The sequence below is a fragment of the Anolis carolinensis genome, chromosome 1, assembly GCF_035594765.1.
Source record: "Anolis carolinensis isolate JA03-04 chromosome 1, rAnoCar3.1.pri, whole genome shotgun sequence".
NCBI classification, from domain to species: Eukaryota; Metazoa; Chordata; class Lepidosauria; order Squamata; family Dactyloidae; genus Anolis; species Anolis carolinensis.
The window spans coordinates 275,533,106-275,560,322 of record NC_085841.1 but is presented as its reverse complement, the minus strand read 5'-3'; the positions used below and the strand labels follow the sequence as shown (position 1 = coordinate 275,560,322).

Sequence of the window (27,217 nt, the reverse complement as noted above, 5' to 3'; positions counted from 1 at the left end):
TAACACACAAGCTGTTTATTGAAGCAGAATATATATATCTATGCGCATTTAAAGTGGAAAGAGTAAGAAATAGTCCTTAATATACAGTCAATAGCAACCCAGAAAGAGTTCAGCAATGTCCAAATTGTAATCCACAAGTGAAGCTCGATAGCTTCCTTTTCAGAAATCAAAGTCTGTCCATGAAACAATAGCAGGAACAAATCGTTGCAAATCCACTTGAAAAGTCCCGTAGCGGATGTGGTAACAAGGCAAGGTCTACTCGGGAGTCGCGGCTTGGCTAGCCTGGAAATGGGAACTCAGCACGGGCAAGGAGCTGGAAACTGGAACCTCTTCTGAGGAAAGGCAAAGTTGACACCACAACAAGAATACAGTGAGGGGCACTTTTAAGAAATCCCGAACCTGTGAAATTAAGGAATACAGGACCCACAAAAACTTCCCATGGGAAAGTTAGCCATCCAACTTGTGAGCTAATCTTCAAGACCTTCTCACTCCCTCTTTCTTGCTTCTATCTCTAGTAACAAATTCCTTCCAATTAAAAGTCTTATCTTCAACCAGGTCAGCACCATCTGGTGTGGGTAACGATGAAGAGACTTCGGAATGTTTGCCAATTAGTGGTTCTTCTGAAACCACCATATCAGGCAGTTGCAAGGTCATAGGGCCTCGGCCTGGGGCAGAATTGTCTGCAAAATCCTCAGCCTCATCTGTTTCCAACTCCATCTCTTGATAGAATACAGGCCATGATGGCTGATCTACAAGAATGTTACTGCTCATATAACATTTTTCTGGCTTCCCAAAAATTCAGAAAGTTGCATCAGTCAATGGTAGAATCAAAGTCAGTTTCTGCAGTAAGGCATACAATAGGGAAAGATTATTGTAAAACTGTATATACCCATTTCACAGCTTCACTGGAGGCATGATGGGACAACCACATACACAACTAGTTATTGCCCCAATAGCCTTTTATACAATCTTCATGAAAGATAAACAGGAGTTTGAACAATGACTTTTTAGCATACAGCTTCCAAAAAGAAACCCATGTGTATTCATGTGAAGAATAATTTCCTGAAATACTTTCAAATTATGGCAAGTACCTGCTGAAAACTGCAAAAATGTGTTTGTATTATTCTTATTTGTATTATTCATGTTTCCTGATTATTAGCAAACACATGCTTTAATTTGGAAATGGCAAATATTATTTCAATTCTTCTAGTATTTATTAATACAACTATTTGATTTGGGGCACACAAGTTCTAATCTGTGCACCATGGCCAAGATCATGCATCAAGAGATGTAGCATAAAATTCTGCCAACTTCTCCTCTGAAAGGACTCATCTTGTTCATGTTCCCATTTCATGGTCATGTTATGGCCAGTGGAGAATAGGGATCAGTGGAGAAATAGCTGTCAGTGTCCTGCAGGCAGATGCATAATGAGAACAGGCATCCTCTAGGACTCCCAGAAGACTCCAAACAAGTTCTATTGGATGCTTTTGTCATTCTGCATCTGGCTGTAGGCACATAGCCTGGTGCTTCTCTTAGTATCATTCATCCTCTCCACTTCCCATGAAATGACTGAGGAGGGGTCTGAGGAGAGTTGAGGGAAATGTGGGGCATGTAGCTTGAGGTAATGATTTCCTCATTTTGGAACCACAATGCAAAGAGGCCAATTAAAATTGTATTTCAGCCTGCATATGTCATGAACAGGATGGTGTCTCACATTGATTGAAAATGTTTAATGTTATTAACGGGAATCAATATGGGTGAAAATGGAGGTCACACTCCAAGTGAATAAGGGACATAGATTTATGTGCTAAAATCTACCAACTTGAGCAATCGATGTAAATGCCATCCCAGCATTGTGTACAAAGAAATTTCAAGCCCTAGGCTAAACACAGCCTTATCTTTGTAAATATGACAGATACTACAAAGAAGACTGAAATTGTTAAGAAATCCACAGTGATTTATTTTCTCCCAAGAAGCTCCTTTTCCCCTATTAAGAAGCAATGTTCACTGACAAGAAAGTGTAATTTACTTCCCTCATCTGTATTTTATGGCATTGTGAAATTACAGCATGTGAGGTGAATAGACAGCCACTTGTGAACTTCTTTTCCAGGCTGTCCATTTTCATAGCACCCTATTGTTCAATTCAGTTCCTCCAGCTCCTGTGTTTCTTTAAAGGACACCCTTCCAAGTATCAGCCTGCTAATGCTGTACATCTAAAAGGCAGCCTTTCAGCCTTTTGTTGTTGTGTATGTGAGTGTAGATGCAAGTAGCCTATCAATTTATTGCATTCTCGTGAATTTCATAGGGCTTTCTTTGGCAAGGAATACTCAGAGGTGATTTTGTCAATACTTCTCTGAAATATAAGTTACAGCACCTGGTATACTATATTTCTCTGAAAAATGCTTCACACAATTGCTTTATTTCATGTCAAAAGGTTATTTTGGTGGGCTTGGTGTTATAGACTTTATTAGCTGTCCCAAATGTTCAATGAAAAAGGATGAGGCAAGACATCAAATTATTTTAAATTAATTCTTTATACAGTAAAGACAGCTTTTGTTGGCAAGAGATTCACTTGTGCAATCTATTAGGTTCATGTTTTGAAAGAAACCCAAAATGCAAAACAAATATAATAAACACAGAGAAAGGACTGATTAAAATTCAAAACCGAGTATGGGTACTGTGTGTGAAAGGAATGATTTCAGGCAAGCAGACTGCTGCCTCAGAGTCACGCATATAGTGTATTCCCGGCTAAACTCACATAGAACCTTCTGGGATCCTGTAAAACCAGTAAAAAGGGGTAAAAATGCAAATATCTGATAACCAAATCTTCCAAGGTAACAGTTAGATGGTGCCATGCTCTATAATGGTGGTCCTCACAACTGGTGCAGCCAAAGTGTGGTCCATAGTTTACATGCAACCCACAATGGCAATTCTGTGCACCCAGAGCCCACTATCATTCTCACACACTGTGATGTATGTATGTATGTGTCTTTGACTAAAATTAAAGCACACTAGATTATGACTTAGCATAGCACTCCTCCATATCTTTTAATTTAACACTTTTGAGCTGAATCTAAAATAACTTTAGATTTCACTATGAAATAATAATGCCAACAGGAATTCCTTAGTGAGGATCATTAACAGTTGTTGTGTCTTTAAGGAAGGCAAATTCTGCACGGTGCAGGGGAGGCACGTTCCTCTATACCAGTGCATCTTAAAGTTTTTCCTCCCATGACCTCTTTCTGCCTGAGATATTTTTACCTCAGATATATAGGTATATGAAATCAGTATAAAAATCAAACATTAATTATCATAAATCAGGATTTGCAAGCTTTCTAAACAGGCTGATTTTTCTTTTTGTGGAGTACAGCTAAAGCATTTTCTGCAGTGTCTACACTGCATGTTGTTGCTCACAGATTTGTGTAAATGGGTGTAATGGCTTTCAGAAACCTTTTACTATTGCCTATTCTTTGTGACCCCAACATTCATCTAAGGGGACGCAATTTGGGGTTGGAACCACAGTTCAAGAAGCCCTGCTCTACACCACCATCTTCATAGGCATAGTTGATGGGAATGCAGCCTTCTCCATAGATTCTCCCACACTTTCCAGTCATGAGTCATATTTTCTTTTGTTTAGAAGGTAGTTGAACAAGTATCAGTTTTAACATGTTCCTTACATCCTAGTCAAAATAAGTGGATATGTGCTTGCTGCCTTCATCCTTTAGTGAACCAGCAAGCAAAGCATTACATGATATCCTTTGATGAGGAACAAATAGAACTAATCAGAATTTGCTTACCAGTTTTTATGTAGATACAAGTCTCTCAAATAATCTAAATCTGTTTGAATGAAATCTGTTTTAAAGTGGTCAGGCAAACCCACTTGAACAAACATAAGGATTCCCTACTCAGTGATATGTCTAGTTTATCTTTAAATCATTATTCTGCATTGATCAACAAGATAATGGTACCTGTTCCTTATTGATGATTCCTGGCATGTGCCAACCAGAAGCAAAACATAGCTTTCTGTATTTATGATACAATACTATATTTCAAAATTATTAAAGGTACTTTGAGTGCTAAGTTTTTAAACCTGTATGTGTGTGTGACTTCTTGATTCTTAGATTTTTGTGTAGATTTTTATGTACAGAAGGCTGTACACTCTGGAGAGTGATTTTTTTTTACAGAAATCAATTTTCTGTTTGTCAGTCCTGACACTCCTGTCCCATACCTGCGCTGGGCTGTGGCACAGGCTGTTGAGCAACCAGCTGCAGCCAGCTGCAATGAATCACTCTGACCAGGAGGTCATGAGTTCGAGGCCAGCTCGGAGCCCCGTGTTTGTCTTGTCTTTGTTCTATGTTAAAGGCATTGAATGTTTGCCTTATATGTGTAATGTGATCCACCCTGAGTCCCCTTCGGGGTAAGAAGGGCGGAATATAAATACTGTAAATAAATAAATAAATAAAGGGACAAGGAAAAAACTAAATTTCAAGCCTGCAATACTTTCATTACAAGTGATTTAGAGTTCATGTACACCAGATCACATACAATTGATATTTCATTGTAAGAAACTGGACAAGATGGTACTACACATGTTAGTGGATTCAAAATTCCAACAGCTTTGATCAATGACCAGATTGGGCTGTTGTGTGGTTTTCTGGGCTGTATGGACATGTTCTAGCAGCATTTTCTCCTGGCATTTCATTTGATCCCCTGAAGATGCCAGCCACAGATGCGGGCAAAATGTCAGGAGAGAATGCTGCTGGAACACGGCCATACAACCTGGAAAGCGCACAACACCCTAGTGATTCAGGCTGTGAAAGCCTTCAACAATACAATGACCAAATTGCTTGGGTCTGTTGCAATTTGAAATCCAATATCCAACGTGCTGCAAATTGCCCACTTCTGGCAATTGTAAGGAATAATGGCAGGTTACAGCTGATAGTGTTTGATAGAATCCTAGGTCTGACTGAACCTTTGTAAATAGGCTTCAGGATGGAAGCATTTAAAGCACAATTCTGGGTTAATGTGCAATTTCAGCCATGACTCTGAAACACTGGATGGGTTTGGGCAGTACATAAACCTACCAGAACAAAGCAACCCCATGTGCTGCTTACAGCTCTCCATAGGAAAAGGTTTCTGATCGAATCATCTCCCTGACAAATTTTCAAAGTACAAAGAGGAGAGTTTATAGGTGGAACATTCAAATATGTACAGCTCTCTTTGCAGCTGGAAATGCTCGTAAGCAGTATTTCTCAAACTGTGCTCCTCCAGATGTTTTTTAATTCAGCTCCCACAATTCCTAACAGCTGGTATGCTGGCTGGGATTTCTGGGAGTTGAAGTCCAAAACACCTGGAGGAGCACAGTTTGAGAAACACTGCCTAAAGGAAAGCTCTACTTCCTACTTTGTAAGGTGATTACCTTGGACAGGGAAAGAATGTCAATATCACTTCATGGCCTTAAGGAGATAGGTCTGCTTGTAAAATAATGTTGTTGTTGTTGTTGTTGTTATTATTATTATTATTATGGATTAAGATCTCCTGGAAGCCTCCTCCATGTTCTACCAGCGAAATTGAGACATGGGAGATGGCACCCCAATTGTGGAACTGGTACCAAGTAAAAGCCTTTGGGTCTCATCCACTCATCCCAAATATGGTGTACACAGGGTGTTTTTTTTTAAACCCTTTAAAATCTCTTTTATTACCGGAGTTTAATATTTTAGTATGTTTAATTATTTCAAATGTAATACTGTAACTAACATATAATAAATTATCATAGTAATTCAGAACATGCAAACCCTAATTTTAAAAACCTACACACTATGTAAGATAAACCTTACGATAATATACTACCATAATAACAGCAACAAATTGACTTTGTAATTATATCAGTTACTGCTACCATTTTTTCCTCATAGACAGCATATAGAGTTCACTTTTTGACTACTTTTGAGCAGGTGAACCTTTAAGCAGGTTGAGTCAGCTATATGCCAAACCTCATTCACCCATTCTTTTTCATTGATAAGAGTAGTTGATTCATACTAAACATTTTGTGGCTGCTTTTAAATAGTAACACAACAGTATACTAAAAGTAGCCATTAAAGCAGTACATGCAACCAGTATATACATACATTATAATGTTTTATGCAAAAAGTATTAGGGTGTTTTTTGAGGTTAGCATTTCTACCAAATATGCACATGCAAAAGATTTCCAACATGTATCAAACATTAGAATATATTTTACCCAACTGAAGTGGAATTACAGTAGAGTCTCACTTATCCAAGACTCGCTTATCCAAGCTTCTGGATTATCCAAGGCATTTTTGTAGTCAATGTTTTCAATATATCATGATATTTTGGTGCTAAGTTCATAAATACAGTAATTACAACATAACATTACTGCGTATTGAACTACTTTTTCTGTCAAATTTGTTGTACAACATAATGTTTTGGTGCTTAATTTGTAAAATCATTACCTAATTTCATGTTTAATAGGCTTTTCCTTAATCCCTCCTTATTATCCAAGATATTTGCTTATCCAAGTTTCTGCCGACCCGTTTAGCTTGGATAAGATACATAAATGCAAACAATAAAACATTGGAAAATAGTTTTTGTTGAATTTGTTTTGGTATTGTCTGCACATCTCAGAAGGCACAGTTTGCAAAACAATGCAGTCCAAATCCTTTGAAATGAAGAGAGGGGTTGCAAGACGAAAATGGGAGCTGCTTCCTTGCAAACCTTCTTCATTTCAAAGGGTTTGTAGATTAAAATTTGATCAGGGTCTTCTACTGCTTTCCTTCTCTGAATCCTCTATCAATGTATATTGCAAAATGTATGTATTTCCAGCTAACCTCCTCCTTTCTCAAGGGATGTTAAAGATGTGCTAATGACCATGAAGTGAACACATAGAATCATTTGGAATTATTATGAGAGAATTCCCAGTTGGTAATTATACCTAATGTGTCTCCTTTTCCATGGTCCTTAGCAGAAAAATTTCTCATATAAAAAATTCTCATGCGAGCAAGGTGAGAAAGGCATATAGCTTAATAAAGCAGATGAAACATTTATGAAGGAAGAAAAGTCTCTCATGCCAGCACAAGAAACATTTCTTTTTGCATATATGGCATAATGAATACATTTCTTTGCTAAAGGAGAAGAAATAGGCAAATTGTTATTAATTGAGCGAGAATTGCAGTCAAAGGTGTGGATTATGAGAGCCGATTGTCAAAATATGAGCAGCTTCAAGCTCATATGGACAGTCTTGTTAAAAAGCACAAATCTTCCTGAATTAATTCAGCCTTCCAGACACTGATTACTGTAATATAGCACAAGCCTATGCATACTATTTATTTAAGTATGTTCAATGATTTCAGTGAGACTTTTTCACAAATAAGTGTATATTGGATTGTACCCTAAATGTCATCAAATCATAAATACCACAAGGGCCATCTAGTCCAACCCCCTGCCTTACAGGAACACACAATCAAAGTATTCCTAACAGATGGCCATCCAGCCTCTGCTTAAAAATCTGCAACGGCCATATTTCCCTTCTCAATCCCATGTAGCCTCATCAAGCTGAGGCCAGACCTAGCCTCCACTCACAAAAACCTAACCTGCGATCTGGGAAAACCAACTGGAAGAAAATTGTCAGAATCATCACCTCTTTCAATTTCCTGTTGTTTTCTATGTTCCTATTGCATTTCTGCACAATGTAGTAGCAGCCCTTACACCTGAAACATTATAACAAATACAATAAACAAACAGTTGTCTCCCAAGATGATGCTTATTTTAAACATGCTGTAATAACCTATGAAGTCACACTGTGAGTAACTTTTCTGCAAAATAAATAATTCTCTCTACAGGAGGAAGTACCATAATAGATTATTTGCTGAAGATACATCCTGAGTGCAAAAATAGTAGAAGGGTTTGAAGAATACTACAGTAGTGTCATTACCAGCATGCTTAATACTAAAGTGTTAAAAAAAAACACAAGAATTCAGTTTCATGCATTCCTTGAATACATGAAAGGTGGATTGTACCCATTGTTCCTGCCTCTGAAATCCATGGACCCAGAAGGAGGTGTCATCTGCATGCACAGAGATTTTATGATATTCCAGTAAATGCTACTTTTCATCCCTGCTGTACCTCTATGATGTCATTGACTTGTATTGGAAAACCTTGTCTTATTTATGGGTTATACAATAAAGTATGGCAGCCAGCATGGCGTAGTGGTTTGAGGATTGAACTGCAAGTCTGAAGAACAGAGTTCAAATATCCACTCAGCTATGGACAAATTGGGTAAATCACATACACTGAGCATCAGAAAACCTCACAATAGAATCACCATAAGCTGGAAATGACTTAAAGTCACACAACAACAACAACAACAACAACAACAACAACAACAACAACAACAACAACAGACTATAAGATAGAATGTGTTGGATGGGGGTAAGAATGGAGTGTTGGAATGATTGCTGATTGGGGGAATGGCCACCACCGGCTTGCCCACTCCGCCTGCCCCCCCCCCCACTTGCCCATTCATTCATTTGATCCCTCCCCCCAACTGCTCAACCCTGATATGAGCACTCAATCTATAAAAGGTACTGGGGAGAGAGTTGATCTGATTGGTTTGAGTGAAAGTGTTAAAGATGTATGATTAAGAGCCATTCAGGTTTAGGAGTGAATTAGCTAGAGAGGAATGTGAAACAGTGAGTGTGATTTTTGAATATAATAAATAAGTATTCTGCTTTGTTATCTTTCAATTCTGTAAATAAATGATTATGAGTTACTTGTTTTCATACATAATTAGCCTCTGAGAATGCTATTTGACTGAAAGCATGGAGTCAGACAAGGTGTCTGTGGTGCTGGCATTGACTATATTAGTGGCTGTACCCAGCAGGGATAGAAATCGCATAAATCCTCATTTAGATTCTCCCCACAGCTGGTCTAACACAAATGGGACAGGAGGAGCTCTTGACCTTGGTGGCAGAAGTAGGAATTGAGGAAAGTCCTCATCCTTGGCGAACATTGTGGAAGTTTTCACATTGGGTGGGTTGAAGGGAAAAACCCCCTACATTTGGCCACAGTTTTGGTATTTTCAGAAGGGAATCTCCGGTATGCATTGCCAAAGCTGGACAACATCAAGCATGAACATGTGAAAACTGTGGTCAGCAAAGAAAACAAACAAAGGGTCAGAAAAATTCTCAAAAGCAAGCTCAATGGAGGCAATACCATCAAGGCCATAAACACCAGGGCCATACCTGTCATAAGATATACTGCTGGCATTATAAATTGGACGCAAATGGAACTGGACAATTTGGACAGAAAAACAAGAAAACTCATGACCATTCATCATTCACTGCATCCTCGCAGTGATGTTGACCGGCTATATCTGCCTAGAAGATCTGGTGGCAGAGGATTCTTACAAGTAAAACAAGCAGTCAAAGAAGAAGAACATGCCCTGGCAGAATATGTAAAGCAAAGTGAAGAACCTGCTTTGATTGAAGTCAAAAATCAGAAACTCCCCAAAGCACAACAGGCAAAGAATTGGTAAAAGAAGACTGCACTACAAACTAGAGCCGACAGCTGGCACAACAAAGCATTGCATGGAAAGTTCCTTGACAAAATTGAAGAGAAAGTTGATAAGGAGAAGACCTGGCTATGGCTCACGAATGGGACCTTGAAGAAGGAGACAGAAGGCCTGATCCTTGCAGCCCAAGAGCAAGCCATCAGAACAAATGCAATTAAGGCCAAGATCGAAAAGCAGCTGATGACCCAAAATGCAAACTGTGCAAAGAAGCTGACGAAACCATTGATCATATCCTCAGCTGCTGTAAGAAAATTGCACAGACAGACTACAAACAGAGGCACAACTATGTGGCCCAAATGATTCATTGGAATTTATGCCTCAAGTACCACCTTCCAGCAGTAAAGAATTGGTGGGATCACAAACCTGCAAAGGTAATGGAAAATGAACTTGCAAAGATACTGTGGGACTTTCAAATCCAGACTGACAAAGTTCTGAAACACAACACACCAGACCTCACAGTTGTGGAAAAGAAAAAGGTTTGGATTATTGATGTCGCCATACCAGGTGACAGTCGGATTGATGAAAAACAACAGGAAAAGCTCAGCCGCTATCAGGACCTCAAGATTGAACTTCAAAGACTCTGGCAGAAACCAGTGCAGGTGGTCCCGGTGGTGATCGGCACATTGAGTGCCGTGCCAAAAGATCTCAGCCAGCATTTGGAAACAATAGACATTGACAAAATTACGATCTGCCAACTGCAAAAGGCCACCCTACTGCGATCTGTGTGCATCATCCGAAAATACATCACACAGTCCTAGACACTTGGGAAGTGTTCGACTTGTATACGAAATCCAGCTTATCTATCTTGTTTGCTGTGTCATACTATGTCATTGTGTCAATAATAATAAATTTATTTTTTACCTACCTCTCCTCATGGCTCAAGGTGGGACACAACATAGATTAAAAACACATCAAAATATTATATAAAATATACATATTAAAACATATTTCTATGAAATACATATATTAAAATATTCAGAACTGATTAAAATATAATAAACACAAGACGTGAGTTTATCAGAGCTGTCTTATGTACTGAACCTATTTTGAAGCTAGGATTTCGTACCCCTGAACTTTTAATGTGCGGACAAATTTCAAAGCTGATTCACTGCCCTACTAATAAGGAGACCACTGACTTCTGACTCTATCCCTAAATACTAGGCTTGATCGATCCATGAAAAATTTGATTCTAAACTCGTTTCAAAACTAGAGGGGGGCAGCTTTTCGTTTCTGATGGTATTTCCGAATTTGGCCCTCCCAAAAAATTTCAAAATTAACGAAAATTCATTATTTTCTAAATTAATACGTTAATGGCGGACGCGCATGCGCAATTCCCAAAAACAGCACAGAGGGAGAGGACTTTACAGGACTCTCCCACCCTCATTTTTTGAGTGATCTTCTTCAAACTTGGTACAGTGGTAGAACACATTTAACACTGATAGCTCACCAAAATTTGGAACGTTTCCCTTATCCTCTGATTTTGTGTCATACTATGTCATTGTGTCAATAATAATAAATTTATTTTTTACCTACCTCTCCTCATGGCTCAAGGTGGGACACAACATAGATTAAAAACACATCAAAATATTATATAAAATATACATATTAAAACATATTTCTATGAAATACATATATTAAAATATTCAGAACTGATTAAAATATAATAAACACAAGACGTGAGTTTATCAGAGCTGTCTTATGTACTGAACCTATTTTGAAGCTAGGATTTCGTACCCCTGAACTTTTAATGTGCGGACAAATTTCAAAGCTGATTCACTGCCCTACTAATAAGGAGACCACTGACTTCTGACTCTATCCCTAAATACTAGGCTTGATCGATCCATGAAAAATTTGATTCTAAACTCGTTTCAAAACTAGAGGGGGGCAGCTTTTCGTTTCTGATGGTATTTCCGAATTTGGCCCTCCCAAAAAATTTCAAAATTAACGAAAATTCATTATTTTCTAAATTAATACGTTAATGGCGGACGCGCATGCGCAATTCCCAAAAACAGCACAGAGGGAGAGGACTTTACAGGACTCTCCCACCCTCATTTTTTGAGTGATCTTCTTCAAACTTGGTACAGTGGTAGAACACATTTAACACTGATAGCTCACCAAAATTTGGAACGTTTCCCTTATCCTCTGATTTTGTGTCATACTATGTCATTGTGTCAATAATAATAAATTTATTTTTTACCTACCTCTCCTCATGGCTCAAGGTGGGACACAACATAGATTAAAAACACATCAAAATATTATATAAAATATACATATTAAAACATATTTCTATGAAATACATATATTAAAATATTCAGAACTGATTAAAATATAATAAACACAAGACGTGAGTTTATCAGAGCTGTCTTATGTACTGAACCTATTTTGAAGCTAGGATTTCGTACCCCTGAACTTTTAATGTGCGGACAAATTTCAAAGCTGATTCACTGCCCTACTAATAAGGAGACCACTGACTTCTGACTCTATCCCTAAATACTAGGCTTGATCGATCCATGAAAAATTTGATTCTAAACTCGTTTCAAAACTAGAGGGGGGCAGCTTTTCGTTTCTGATGGTATTTCCGAATTTGGCCCTCCCAAAAAATTTCAAAATTAACGAAAATTCATTATTTTCTAAATTAATACGTTAATGGCGGACGCGCATGCGCAATTCCCAAAAACAGCACAGAGGGAGAGGACTTTACAGGACTCTCCCACCCTCATTTTTTGAGTGATCTTCTTCAAACTTGGTACAGTGGTAGAACACATTTAACACTGATAGCTCACCAAAATTTGGAACGTTTCCCTTATCCTCTGATTTTTGGAGAATTTTCATAGCTTTTATAATAAACCATTTTTTAATAATTGCAGAAATCTGTTCCTGGTTTGAAAGTCTTATTTCCTGTTAAATTGGGTTGTCTTTACTGTGAAAGTCATTGTTCTACTTCAGAAACTTTGTTTTTGTGGCTGAAACTTTGTTAAATTGGTGTGTGTGTGATATATATTGTGTGTGTATATATATATATATATATATATATATATATATATATATATATATAGTCCCTGCTTGTTTGTGTGTGTGTGTGTGTGTGTGTGTGTGTGTGTAGGTAAAGGTAAAGGTATCCCTTGACGTTAAGTTCAGTCATGTCTGACTCTGGGGGTTGGTGCTCATCTCCATTTCTAAGCCCAAGAGCCAGTGTTGTCCATAGACACCTCCAAGGTCATGTGGCCGGCATGACTACATGGAGTGCCATTACCTTCCCAGAAACACCCAGAAAATGGGAATTCCAGACAGGAAACAATCAGGGCCAGCTAATACCTCCCAACAAAGGATTCCCCCAGGTAGGAAGCAGCCAGGCTTTGAAGCTGCAAGGCTATTCAATGCTAATCAAGGTGACCAATTGCAACATTCACACTTGCCTCCCACAGACAAGAGTTCTTTCTCCCACCCTGGACCTTCCACAGATATATAAACCCCACTTGCCTAGCTTCGCACAGACGTCAAAACCTCTATGTCTGCCACAGATGTGGGTGAAACGTCAGGAGAGAATGCTTCTGGCACATGGCCATAGAGCCCGGAATACATACCACAACAGTGTGATCCCGGCCATGAAAGCTGTCGACAACACAACCACAGTATCCATTCAAGTTCATGTAGCGTGGTATGGACTGGAGACCTGTATTGGGGGGAGGGAGGGTGCGAATCTGGGCCCCTGGGAGCAGCCGAGGACGGGCCTGGCCCACACCCCCTCGCATCCCGGGCCTCTTCCTCCTCACCGCCGGGCCCCTCTCGGTCTCTCCAGGCCTGAGCTGAGGCGAGGCGGCGGCGGCGGCCATTTCCCCCCTCCGTCTTCCTCCTCCTCCTCGGCCTCCTTCCCCCTCGCCCCCTCCCATTGGCTGAGCCTCCCATTGGCTGAGGGGCAAAAGGAAAGGAGTTTGGGTGATTTGCAAAAGCTTTTTTTTCCTAACGAAAAAAACGAAGAAATAAGAAAAAACGGCCTCTCGCGATTCGAAACCGCGATATCCAGACGTGTGGACAACCAAGGTTCTATATTGCTTCAAAACAAACGAAAATAACGAATTGATAACGGGTAACGGGAAAATCGAATTATTTGAGCAAGCCTACTAAATACACTTTCCTGGATTTACCTGGATTTACCTGGGAGTAAATCATTTCTATATCAGAACTCCATGAATTAATACAAAATCATTCTGCTTGCTGTCATCATTTTTTACTATAGAAAACTGCTTCCAGATTAGACACAACTGGTGCCGGCACAATGAATTCCAGGCATTGGTAATAATTTCTTTCGTGTATGTGTGTGTGTGTGTGTGTGTATGTATATGTGTATATATATAGGCTGTGCAATCAATAAAAATAATGTTTCAAAACTCAATACAAAATTAAGGGCACTGGCATTTCACTTCTAAAGTGTTTCTAAAATATAGATATTTATCCAGTATTTATTACTGTTCAGGCTATTGATTGTTGATTATGTTGTTTTATGTTGTTATAATGCTGTTAATTTTACTTATGCATATTTTAATCTATGTTTTGATCAGGCTCCTCCACATGTAAGCCGCCCCGAATCCCTTCGGGGAAATGGAGGCGGGATACAAACATAAAATTTATTATTATTATTATTATTATTATTATTATTATTATTATTATTATTAGGAAAAATTAGTTACTATAACCAGAGTAATGAAATTTCATTACTTTTTTGTTATAGTGGAAAAACTTCAGGGATTCCTTTTTCCCTCATTTTTACAGCTATTGCAGTGAAATGTGCTACATTTACCACTGTTAGCCCATCAAGTGTCAAAACGTTTCACTTACCCACAGATTTTTGGAGAACTTCCGAAGTTTTTATAAACAACTTACAAAAAATAACTATATGAGCTATCTCCTTGAATTGAATGTCTCTCATAGTAACCAATAGAACTTCCATTTAGGGATTTCTTTCCAGCCCAGCACACAGATTTACTTACTAGAAGTATCAGTCAGTTCTCCACTTTGCAGATTCAGCAATTTATTGGAACTTTGTCTGGCTTTGTCTACGGAGGGACAAATCTCTCTCCCCCCTATCCTGATTAGGGCTTTCTGACGCTGAGCAGAATTCTGGGAAATGTAGTTTAGGGCAGAACATTTTGAATTCTTCTGGCATATGACTCCTTGCCTCCCAACCTACATTTCCCAAACTTCTGTGCTTTCTCAGTCTCTTTATCAGTAAACTCTGCTTTCTCCTTGTTGCTTCCTTCTCCTAATGGTGAAAGGCCATTAATTTAATGAGGAATGGCATCCTTTTTGGCTTTGCTTTGCTTGCTTGTGCTGAACATGAAACTGACTTTGGGAGGCTTCAGAGGATTACAAAATTTAAATGAAAAAGTATTGGGTAAGTTTTTGGTGTGGGCTTTGCACACGTGTTGGATATCGCATCATAAGTACAAATTTAATGCATTTAATTTGACTTATGAGGAACAATGGAAAATTAGCACAGCTGTGTGTAAAATGATTTACAACAGTGAAAGCTTATGATTGACATATAATGATTGATGAGTTCCGGGCATGACAATTGTGCTATAAACAACATTGAACAAAAACTAGAACCATTTTCACACAGTCCTAGTCTATAGTATTTAATAATTACAGGTTCACACTTCTGTAAACATGCAGCGCCTCCTCCTGAATTAATAGAGTTCACTGAACTTTATGGGACATGAAAATGCATAATTATTTCGCCTTTGTCTTACTGTTATCAAATTCTGCTAGTGCATATATTTTAAAAATCAAATGAAATCTGTGATAAAATATACCATTACATTAAAATATTTAAATTGATTGTACTCAGCCTTCAATATGTGTTTATTTTTTAAAAAAGAAGCTAAAGTTATAAGTGCAGGATTCATCTCCAATTGTTCCCTTTTATAAATTGATTTCATGTAAATCCTACTAGGACCCAACTATATTATGAAAACTTTAGAACAGTGAACATCAGCCTGTGGCCTTCCCATTAGCCCTAGTCAGCATAGCCAAGATTATGGGAGTTGTAGTCTAGGAACATCTTTAAGGCTCTAAGTTGACCAACCCTGATTTAAAATTTACTGTTGCAATCCTATACAGTACTTGCTGACATGTGTATTAGCCCTATTGATTGAAATTATACTGACACACATGTTCTTCCATAATTATTAATTTGGATGTTGTTGCTTAACACTCTCCTGTAAAAATACTATTGACCTACAGATGTGGCATCAGTTGAGTCAATCTACCTGAATGTTCCAAGTATTAACAGCATTCATTCATTTATATATAATCAACTCTAAAAGGAAGCAAATTCTTCAAACCAGTTAACTGATCCTTCTTTTTCCTTTTGATGAGATCCTTTTGGTTACAAGAATGAACTTGTAAAGGTGAATAGATAATATAGAAATACTTTACCACAATGTAATCTCACAATTGACATTTATTATCTGACCATTGGACAAGGGGCTTGGAGGCCAAAACAACTGAAGAGCCACAGGTTGTGCAATCCTGTCATAGGTAATTTCAACTCAAAAGTAGGAAACAGAACAGAATCAAGCATTGTAGAAATATTTCACTCAAGATCAAGAAATGAAACAGGTGAGTGATTGAATTTTGCAACCCCACAGTTTGTTCATAACAAATAGGTGACTGTGTACATGGGCATCACTACTAAAAGTCTCCTATAAGAGAACATGGACTTTATTCAAAATAAGAGTTATTTGACCATGAAATATATTCCAATGACGTTTACTCTTTATTTTTTTAATTTTTCCTTTGTTTCTTGATGTTTGTTCCCTTTTCTTGTTATTTGCTAGACTGCTTATGTTAAATAATTAAATGCTGTAAGCATCCAATGCACTTTTGCCACCTGTACACAAGCTAAGAAAATGTTCAATTAAAAAAGATTAAAAAGAAATCCAATAGGCTACATAATTGAAGCAGACTATGGAGAAACTTCATTCACTCTGAAAAAACAAGACAAGGGTCAGGTTGTGGTACAGACCATGAGTTACTATTATCAAAAATCTGAGCAAAACTAAAGAAGAATCATTGTGCCAAAATACCACCAGAAGAACATCCTTGTATAATTCAAAGATAATGTAAAAAATAGATTTTACTGTTAAGCCTAATTGACTGAAAACCAGAAAAAACTGGAATGTAGTCAGGGACATCATCAAGGAGAAATGCAAAATGATGGTACTGGCAGCCAAAAAGAAAGATCAACCTCAATGGATGACATATGAAACTCTTCAAGCAATTACAGACAATCAATCACATTTTATTGATTAGCCCATCGGCCGTATCAAAACATTTAGCACATAGACATACATACAACATACAACCTGCGGTACAAAAGAAGCTAAAATAAACAAGCTGTTAAAAAGATCCCGTGCAGGATTCTGGCCGGCCTTTTTTTTTGGGGGGGGGGGGGCATAAAGCTATAATGAAGTTTATTTTGCAAAAAGAAAAAAAAACAGAAAAAGAAAAACAAGAAACCCATAATTAAAGTAAAATACATGATTGATGAAAGACAGAGGGGAGGTTTAGCTACGCCTGGTTTAAAACTATACTTTGAGGTGGCAGCACTATTGTGGGCCACAGATTGGGCAAAACTTGAAAATATTAAAATTTTTGAATCTGAAGGGAATAGACCTGAGATTAGGGTGGCACTCTTATCTCTGGTATGAAAAAAAGATAGAAAATAATTTCGTTTTATAAGGTCCTCAATTCTTAAGATATGGGAGAAATATAAAAAAGTTATATGAAAAAACACCATTATGGATATCAACATTAGAGGCCTCCCAAAGAAGAAGAATAGGGTGGGAAAATTGGCTCAAATATAAAGATCTATTAATAATAAAAAATGGGAATTGGGCACTAAAAACACAACAGGAAATGAATAAATTAGATAAAAATATTTCCTGGTTTCAATATTATCGCATAAGGAGGGGTAGATTTGGGCCCATCTTAGTGTTAAAGTCTCCTCCCAAAATGACAGAAGCATTTGAGTTCTGCATTATGAGATCACCAACATAGATTTCCAAATCGGATCACTGGGCTCTGATTTGTGGTTTCCTCTTCAGTGGGGGCATATATACATTACCAGCAGCGTGTGATGTTGGAATTGGATCAACATTGCTATTGCACTCTTTTTGGATGGAGGTAGGGCCTAGTGCAGACATGTAATGAGGTGGAAACCAGGATCCCTATTCCTCCTTTAACTCTCCCACATTTTGCCCCCGGCTAGGTCTTCCCCGTATATGAATGGAATCCACTAAATGTCAGTTCATCCACTGTCCCTGTTTCTTGGATTCGTAAAATGTGGTGACGAGTGAGAAAGTCTGCAAAACAGGAGTCTCTAATAGAAGCATGGCAACCAGCAACATTCCATGATAGAATCGAAAAGTTGTGTTTGGAACTTGATTTGTCATGCCTCGAAAGGAGCATGGACTTCGACTTCAATTACCCTTCGCCTCCCCATCAGACACCTGTCTCTATATGAGGATGAAGGGGGTTGTGCTTCCAATATGGGTCCTTGGGGAATAGTAGCCCCCAGAGCGGCAGTTTGTGAGTTTCTGATAGGAATGTGTCCCATTCCTTTTGTAGAGGTTGCAGTGCCACTCTTGTCAAGTGAGAAGCGAGGTGGGGAGGACTGTTTTCTCTGTGAAATGAACCCTTTCTGCATTGCGGAAGACTCAGTCTGGGTTATTGTATTGCTTTGATGTGACTTGTATTGATCCTTAGAGTCTGAGATTTTGAGGATCTCCGCAAGGGCAATATCATCGCTGTCAAAGTTACTCATGTTAGGGTTGCCTGTTGTTTTTCTGCAGCTATTTTCCATGAGTGAGGGGCTCAACAGGGCAGCCCTAGGATTCTCCTGTTGGGTCTCCATTTCGTCATCTACTGTAAATGATTGAGTGATCATATTTTGGAACTGGTCTATTTCGTTTTCCAGTTTGTTGAGTTCTGTTTGAGTATTGGAATTAGGTGTCTTGTTTGAGTTAATTGAGTTGTTGACTTGTAATTGGTGTTGTCGAAATGGAGGGTCATACACTCTACCAGATATAAGTTCTCGAATCCATGGGTCACGGAAAACTCTAGTAATAGCAATAGAGTGTCTGTTCCAAAGAAAGTCCTTCAGGTGTAAGAGGCGGTTGGGGATTGTGGAATTACCAAAGATGAGAAGAACCCATTTTGCATTAGGGCAGCTTGGTAAAAAATGATGGTCTTGGAGGTCCATCGCTCCATGCTGGAGCTGTAATAAATGGGACAGAGACATTTTTATGGACTTTTTGTTTCTCCATCTGCTGTGGTCCCGGTGTTGAAATTGAAGCAGAATCTGGTTCTTTCGGAGGACCCACCTACCTCTTCTCTCAGCTACTGGATCACGGTGATTAACAGCTGCTGCTAAAGAGGGGTCAGCGTGTCTCAGCAAGCTTTTGTTAACCCCTTGTTTACCCTGAGAGGGAGGCTGCCAAAGGGATTCTTGTAGATTTTTCACTTGTTCAGCAATCTCATTTAGTCTTTGTAAAATGAGAATCATAGATTCTGCTGAAAGCAAGCATATCTCTTTGCAGGATTGATTAATATGTTTGTGGGAGGTGCCCGGAGCATGTCCAGAGAGTTCCAAAAATTCTATCCCCACTACTTCTCTGCACACGCGAGAATCCTGGGCTAGATCCTTGAGAGTTCAAAGGGAACAAGGCGGTGACCAGGCTTGTGTTTGCCGAGTTTATAGTGTCTAATTTAGGGCCCAAAAGTGAAGATCTGTTACTCACTGTTTCCGTTGCCGTCTCCCTGGCTGGTAGGTAGGAGTCAATTCTCATTTGTTTTGCTGTTTGGAAAGATTTATGAACCCCTGTAATATTGCTGGGGCTAGCTCGGTTCCTTTCCTGCCCTTGGATGGCATTTTGGCTTGGGAGTTGTTGATAATGCCAGGTTTTTTCAGAGCTCAGTGCAAGAGCTGCTTGCAGGACACCATCAATTACAGACAGATGAGAAGCAAAAGTAAAAAAAAGTCACAGAAATAGACTCAGAACACTGATTCCAACTGTTTAACCACCTGTCCACAGTACAAGAAAAATTATGAGAATAACTAGAAAATTATAGCTAGAAAATACATCTACTGCTTGGTAAGACAGAAGACAGTAGGAAAAGTGGAAGACCATATTATAGTTGGATAGACTCAATCAAAGAAGCCATAGTCCTGAATCTGTAATACCTGAGCAGAACTGTTGATGACATGGTGCTTTGAAAGTTTCTTATTCATAGGATCAACACAAGTCATTCTGAACTTGGTGACAGTTAACCACAGACAGAAAGAAATCATACATAATTATATCTTAGTTTTAGTACCAGTTTTACCTGGTTAGTAACCTCCAGCCCTAATTTTCTGCTTATTCTTCTTCCCTATTTTCTTTGTCTCTTTCTATGCCTGCTCCACCATTTTTCTTTATAATTAGTTTTTCTCACTCTATTCTACGGCCACTCAGCTTCAATTCCTATCACCACCACCACCATCACATTTAAGGCAACAGGAAATTTGTTTTTATAACTTTTTTTCAGTTTCTGTATCCTGCAGAGGGATGAAGCATCTAGAGTAGACAAGATGCTCTGTGAATAAAGGAATCTCCCAGTCCTGAGTCCAGTCCAATCTCTAGTGGAAATCTAAATGTATCTAAAGAGAATACAACAAAGGCTTTGGGTAGATTTGAATTATTTTAAATTAATCTATTTGGACAAGAAAATAACCCCAAGAATTTTGTTTAAAGGTTGCTCTTAGAATTCATGTCAAGTGACTGGATTTCTTGGCCTTAAAATTAAGGTAAAAACAGATGAACAGAAAAGGTACACAGATTGGTAGCCACACTCACATTCTTACGTATTCTTACTGGTGGTTTTCTAGTTGGAAATTAAATGTCACTAATAAGACAAGACAAGACACATTGATATAGTTCTGTTCTTTCTTCCAAGAAATAAGGGAGTCGAGTTACTGATGGATGGGAGTTTTTCAAGAGTGAAATACTCAAGGATTAGAAGGCATGATCATCAAGTTACAGACAACACCTAATTGGGAGGGATAGCTAATACTCCAGAAAACAGCCGCAGAATTCAAAACAATCTTAACAGATTAGAGAGAATGGCCAAAACTAACAAAATGAAGTTAAAAAGGGACAAATGCAAGAGACTTCACTTAGGCAGAAAAAATGAAATGCAAAGATACAGAATGAGGGGCATCTAGCTCGACAGCAGTGAGTGTGAAAAAGATCTTGAAGTCCTTGTGGACAACAAGTTAAGCATGAGCCAACAATGTGATGTGGTGGCTAAAAAAGCTAATGACATTTTTAGCCTACATCAATAGAAGTATAGTGTCTATATCCAGGGGAGTCATGCTACCCTTCTATTCTGCCTTGATCAGATCACACCTGGAATACTGTGTCCAATTCTGGGCACTGCAATTTAAGTGGGATGCTGACAAGCTGGAATGTGTCCAGAGGAGGGTCTGGATATTTTCCAGATCAAGGGTCTGGAAAATAAGCCCTATGAAGAGTGGCATAGAGAGCTGGGCATGTTTAGCCTGCAGAAGAGAAGGCTGACAGGAGACATGATGAGGGCCATGTATAAATATGTGAGGGGAAGTCATAGGGAGGAGGGAGCAAGCTTGTTTTCTGCTGCCCTGCAGACTAGGATGCGGAACAATGGCTTCAAGCTACAGGAAAGGAGATTCCACCTGAACTTTAGGAAGAAATTCCTAACTGTGAGAACTGTTCAGCAGTGGAACTCTCTGCCCTGGTCCCGGAGTGTGGGGGAGGCTCTTTCTTTGGAGGCTTTTAAGCAGAGGCTAAATGGTCATCTGTCAGGGGTGCTTTGAATGCCTCTTGTCAGGGAGTTGGGCTGGATGACCCATGGGGTCTCTTCCAACTCTATGATTGTATGATTCCTTGGGTTTTGTTCAGACTAAGGCCAGTTGATAAGACTTCTAGAAGCTCAGAAGTGAGTTAGGGGCAAAATCAGGCACAAACAAATGTGGCCTAATCTTTACTTACTGCTTGTACCTCTTCTGCCACATTCACAAAAAACTCATGAATGGTTCAAACAATTACATAAAATAAACACTATTAGCAACAATATAATTACTAGCACAATATTCTTATTATTTCTGTCAACTGAATACATCTGCAGAATACAATTCATGAAAGGAAATGTACAATACATGAATAATTTAGGATTTAAATTGCTGTGTGCAAAGAAGAAAAAGAAAGAGACTCTGAATGTAAATTTTGGATAAATCACATAGATGCAAGAAAAACAAGTCATTAATTTTCTGACTGGAGAAAGTAATTTCCTTTTAGACAACTGTGCTGAATGTCTATTTTACATTCTATTTTGCAAACCACTGAAGGATTAATTGGAATGTCCCTCAATGCCCCGTCTCCTAGAGGTGTAAGTTCCAGTATCAAAGAACCTCAGTAATCTCCCGTTTTCCCTTATATGCGGACTTCTTTTAGAAATATAGACATGGTAATCGAAATTAGCCAGTGGAGCATATTAAACAATGAACCGCCATAATTGAAATGAAAAGCCGCATTCCTCATAAAGCGCAAACAAGGGGAAAGTGTGAATGGTGTGACTCAGATGTTTTCACTGCCAACATTAATTCTATTAAATCATTTACTCATTTTGCAAAAAGCAATAAAAGGTAAATTGGAAGCGCCCTGACCTTTTGTGATTGTAATTTTAAAGTTTCTACTTTGTTCTAGCTGTGGAAATGAATGAATTTAACATCTTGTGCCCAATTTGTATTAAGCATTGGGCCCAACTCAAAGTTTTTCTTACTCCATATTTGCTGCAGCAGAGATTTGTTCATAAATTATCTTTTCAAATTACCTTTGCAGAAATTAAAATTGCATGGCCCTCCAAATATTCTTGAATGAGAATGCCCAGCATTCTTCATCATTAGTTATGCTTGCTGGGACTCCTGGTAGATGTGATCTAGAAACACCACAAGGATTGCAGGATTCCAATTCTTGGTATATAAGCAAATTTGGCTCACTATGAAGTGAACCTGTAAATATTGTTGTAGTAGTTTTGTGCCTTTAAGTCATTTCCAACTTATGGTGATCTGAAGGTGACTATCACAGGACTTTCTGAGGCTAAGAGGATATGACTTGCCCAAATGGGCTTTTATGGCTGAGCAGGAATTCAGTTATGTTATCCAGAGTTGCAGTCCAATACTCAGATACAGTACTATGTCATGTTGGCTTTGAACCTGTAAGTAATATGTATCTTTTTTCAAATATGCTTTTACATAAACTACATGGTGAACAAATATACTTTGATATGTTTTTCAACTTGAGAAGGAGAGATGTTATTTATTTATTTATTTATTTATTGACTTATGGACTTACTTACTTATCAATTGACTTGGTTTTTATCCTGCCTTTCTCCAAGTATAGGGACTCAAGGTAGCTAATAACAAATATGATACAATACAAATAAAAGCAATGCAAATGCATTAAAATATGAGTATAAAAATTAACAAAAGAATTAAACCCTTTGTGCCATTAAACATAAAATATTAAAATACATTTTAAAACTACACACCCACCCCAGAATCCCATTAATACCATCTTTCATCATTCCATAAATGATGGATGGCAGAAGCATGCTTTCATCTGCCTGTGAAAGGCAAGCAGGGATGAGGCCACCCTGCTCTCTCCAGGGAGGCCACTCAGAGTTTTGGATCAGCCATCAAAAAGGTTCCCACCCTTGTTGGACTGGCAAAAACACTCCATGGACCAGGGGGTTAGACTGGATGGCCCATGAGGTCTCCTCCAACTCTATGATTATATGATTCTAACCAAAAGGGCTTGAGAGGGTGGTGTAACAAAGAGAAGGCCCCCTCCACTTGATCTTAGTGTTCTAACAGGCTAATAAAGAGAAAGGACTCAAGAACATTGGATTGCACCTGGAAATATAGAAATGCAACAGAAGGAGGGCAGACACAATCCCTACTTTTCCATTCTAATTTAACACATGCCAATTTACATTTCTCTCCATAGGGTTCCACTATTGGGGTAAATACTTGAATCCTCTTATATTTGGAAAGAATGTGAGAGAGGGTCACAGGATTTTGCTGTATAGATCTGGCCCTTTCTGTTCCTGGTGAGCCTTTGAACAGTCCTGGGATCATAGAGATACCTGAAGGCAGAGCTCAGGCATGCAAGGATTGAAGAAGGCATCTAGATCCATTGAGAATTCCTTTACATGGAGGAACTTAGAACTCACATGATATGATCATGGGTCCTTTTTACACAATATACAGTTGTCATGGAGTGTTTTTGCCAGAAGGAATAGGTTGTCCTCAAATCCATTTATGCTTTTGTAGACTATGGAGATTGTCCAGTTGTATATGAGTGTGGAAACCCCCCTCCTCCCCCCCCCAAAAAAACTTTACAAATTCTTTCCAAGTATAAGTAAGCTTGAATGATTCCTTCCTGATAGAGTTGTACCTTGGAATACAAGTTGCAGCTGAACATTGGCAGGAACTGTGGCATGTGATGCATTATGTGGAGGAGTCCTCATATATTGCAGCAAAAGTTATAACTTCCAAAGTGATCCAGCTTCCCCAAAAAAGTAGGCAGCTAGATACTGCTCCATTAACTGGGCGGAGGCCACAAGGAGGCACTAGAGGAAGAAGGATAGTTCATTTCACAGGGGGGAGTTGGAGGAAAACCATTTCCCCCATTTTTGAAGGAAACATTTGCTACCGATAAGTTTCTGGCCCAATTCAAGGTGCAGGTCATCACCTATAATGCCCTAAACGGTTTGTGACCTGCATATCTCCGTGATCGCCTCCTCCCCTATGAACCTACTCAGGCCCTAAGAGCCTCCGGGGAGGCCCTCCTCTTGCTCCCACCTCCGTCTCAAGTGCGGTTGGTGGGGACGGGAGAGAGGGCCTTCTTGGTGGCCCCCTGACTCTGGAACTCACTCCCCAGGAAGATTAGAATTGTGTTGTTATATTATGTTTTTAATTGTATTTAATTTTAATTGTTAATTTATGTTGTTGGTTGTCCACCTTCCGCTGGAATTTTAAAACATGGATGTTTCAGTGCGCTTTTGAGTGAAGAGGCCAACAGCCATGGATCCAGGTATATATTTGTTTACAAAATTGTTCTGCACTTTATCATTGCCCCTCATTTTATAGGTTTTAGTATTTTAACTTGACCGGCTCCATGTCCTCCTTGTTCATCTTACCTTTTTCTTGGACCTTATCCAGAGTTTTTGCACAAATCACCCTTCATACATAGCAACTGATGTCTTGGTTTTTAAATTTCATTATGTTATGTTGTTTTAGAATTATGTTGTTGTTTTATATTTTTAATTGTATTTAATTTTAATTGTTAATTTATGTTGTTGGTTGTTTTTCTCATGTAAGCCGCCCTGAGTCCCTTCGGGGAGATGGAGGCGGGGTATAAAAATAAAGTTATTATTATTATTATTATTCCCCCTTCCCACTTCAAATATCATAAACAAGGGTCGTTTCCAGGATGGGGACATGTGTGTGGGGAATAACAGGAAAACAGGGGGAAATGGTTTTCCTCCTTCAACCAACCCTCCACCCCTGTAAAATGGATTATCCTTATCTCTCTAGCACCCCCTTGTGGCCTCTGCCCAGATAATGGAATAGTACCAGTAGTTAGTTAATATAAACTCCAAGCTTCTGGGAGAGAGAACATTAGAAAAGCAGGATGAGACAGCTAAGCTACAACATTTGGCTGAATTTGTGCTAATTGACAGTTAGGTCCCTCAGCTAGTAATGTAAGTTCCTTAGATGGCATATTGCTGAAATTTACATCTGCTCTGGTGTCTGCTTTCAGCATTTCTGCCTTTCTCTTACTGGACTTACCGTACTTTAGTTTTCTAATTTTGGCACATTTTCCACATTTTCCATAATCCTCTATCACATGCTGTTTGCTTTGTGCTGTGAACTGTAGGATGCTTTTTATTGCCCTGAATTTCAACTGATTCCTGATTATTCCTTTAACTGATCCTCCATTGTGCAAATTCAAACACACACTGAGAAAGGGGGGAAGGGAGATTCTTTAACCAACTTCATATACTTTGCCAATTCTTTCTTACCTTTTTTTCAATTTTACTACAATCACATCTTAAACTGGCCCCTATTTGTCTATAATACTACCACTTTCTTATTCATATTTCACAACAGCTATTATTTCTGCCAAGTCCTGTCACAGTCTATCCTTTATTTCTATCTTCATCATTCTTTCTGCTCAAAACCAGACATTTTCTCTGTTATTAAGACAAAATGATACAGTGCTGAGATACATATATGTAAATATTTGAGAATTTGGCCACTGGCAACCTTTGAAGAGTTCAGAGTATATAATTAAGCAGACATGATAGTTTCAGGGTCCATTGTTACTTGAGAGACAATTTCAGAGCGAAGTAGAACTCCCCTGAAAACTGGAGTTTTTCTTGAGTGGTATATAAAGGGAAATGGTTATCAAAAATGACACTTAAAGGTCAGTTCTGACTTTCTACTTATTCTGAATAAAAGTTAGAGACCCTGGTTAAGGAGGTATATTTGAAAATATAAGGGGATCTTATTCTGGGGCTATTGCCATTTTATTTTGATTTTGTAAACATAACATTTATTAGCATGATAATTAATACTAGAGTATCTGTAAGCATGGTTGTTATTTTATTTATCAGATGGCTCTAAACATAGTACATTTTTAGAAAATTCTAGAAGATTAAAATGGTGATGGTTGCCCAGCTGATACTTCCAATGGGGAGGAACAGATTGCAGGGACCATTTCTTTTCATCTATATATATAGAATGGTAATGGAATCCCGGCACCGAGCAAAACAACAAAACTAAACACCCCCCAACCTAGCAATTTCACCACACAATACAACATCCACACCTAAGGTTGAAATAACAAAAGATCACGTCACGCACTTCCACACGGACAGAACCCACAGCGCACCATCTACGCTTGCGCACTCCCTCTCATCTCCCCTCCCAGCCTCCCACCCCAGGCGTCTCACCTACGGCAGAACCTCTGCCCTCCTCCCATGACCAGCATGTCAACAGCACTCTCCCTGCTCCCCCTGCTTCTCCTGACCAGGAGAGCAACAATGGCGGCACCCACTTTCCCTCACTAAAAGGAGAGAACCATGGACGCGGGGAGCCATCCCGGGAGGGAAGGAGAAGCCTCATGGCCAGAGCAGAACAATCCAGCTCGCCGGCTAGAGGAAAGGCAGGCAATGGGAAAAAGCTGTCCCCTGGGCCCTAGCACCCGCCCAACATCTGAATTATTTATCTCCACTACACTCTCCCTTATCCAACCTTCTACAATATCCAACCCATTTTAATACTCAATATTTTAAATATATGCTATGAACCATGACAATCAACACAATCTGACTCCTAATATTTTAACAAGCTTAAAATCACAACACCAAATAAAAAACAACACTCTTAAAACAGGGGAATTCCAGACACTAAACAATCAGGGCCAGCTAACACCTCTCATGATCTGCCATGCAGGACACAATCCAAGCACTCCCAACAGA

General features: G+C 38.9%; 1 long non-coding RNA gene across 1 annotated transcript; it reads right to left on the bottom strand.

The window, feature by feature from the left end:
- On the bottom strand, positions 1–27,166 carry LOC134295390 (uncharacterized). The gene is made up of 2 exons (XR_010001942.1): positions 26,690–27,166; positions 1–840 (listed from the first exon to the last, which is right to left on the bottom strand). It is a non-coding gene; the product is annotated as an uncharacterized LOC134295390 (long non-coding RNA).
- Between the last annotated feature and the right edge of the window lie 51 nt (positions 27,167–27,217).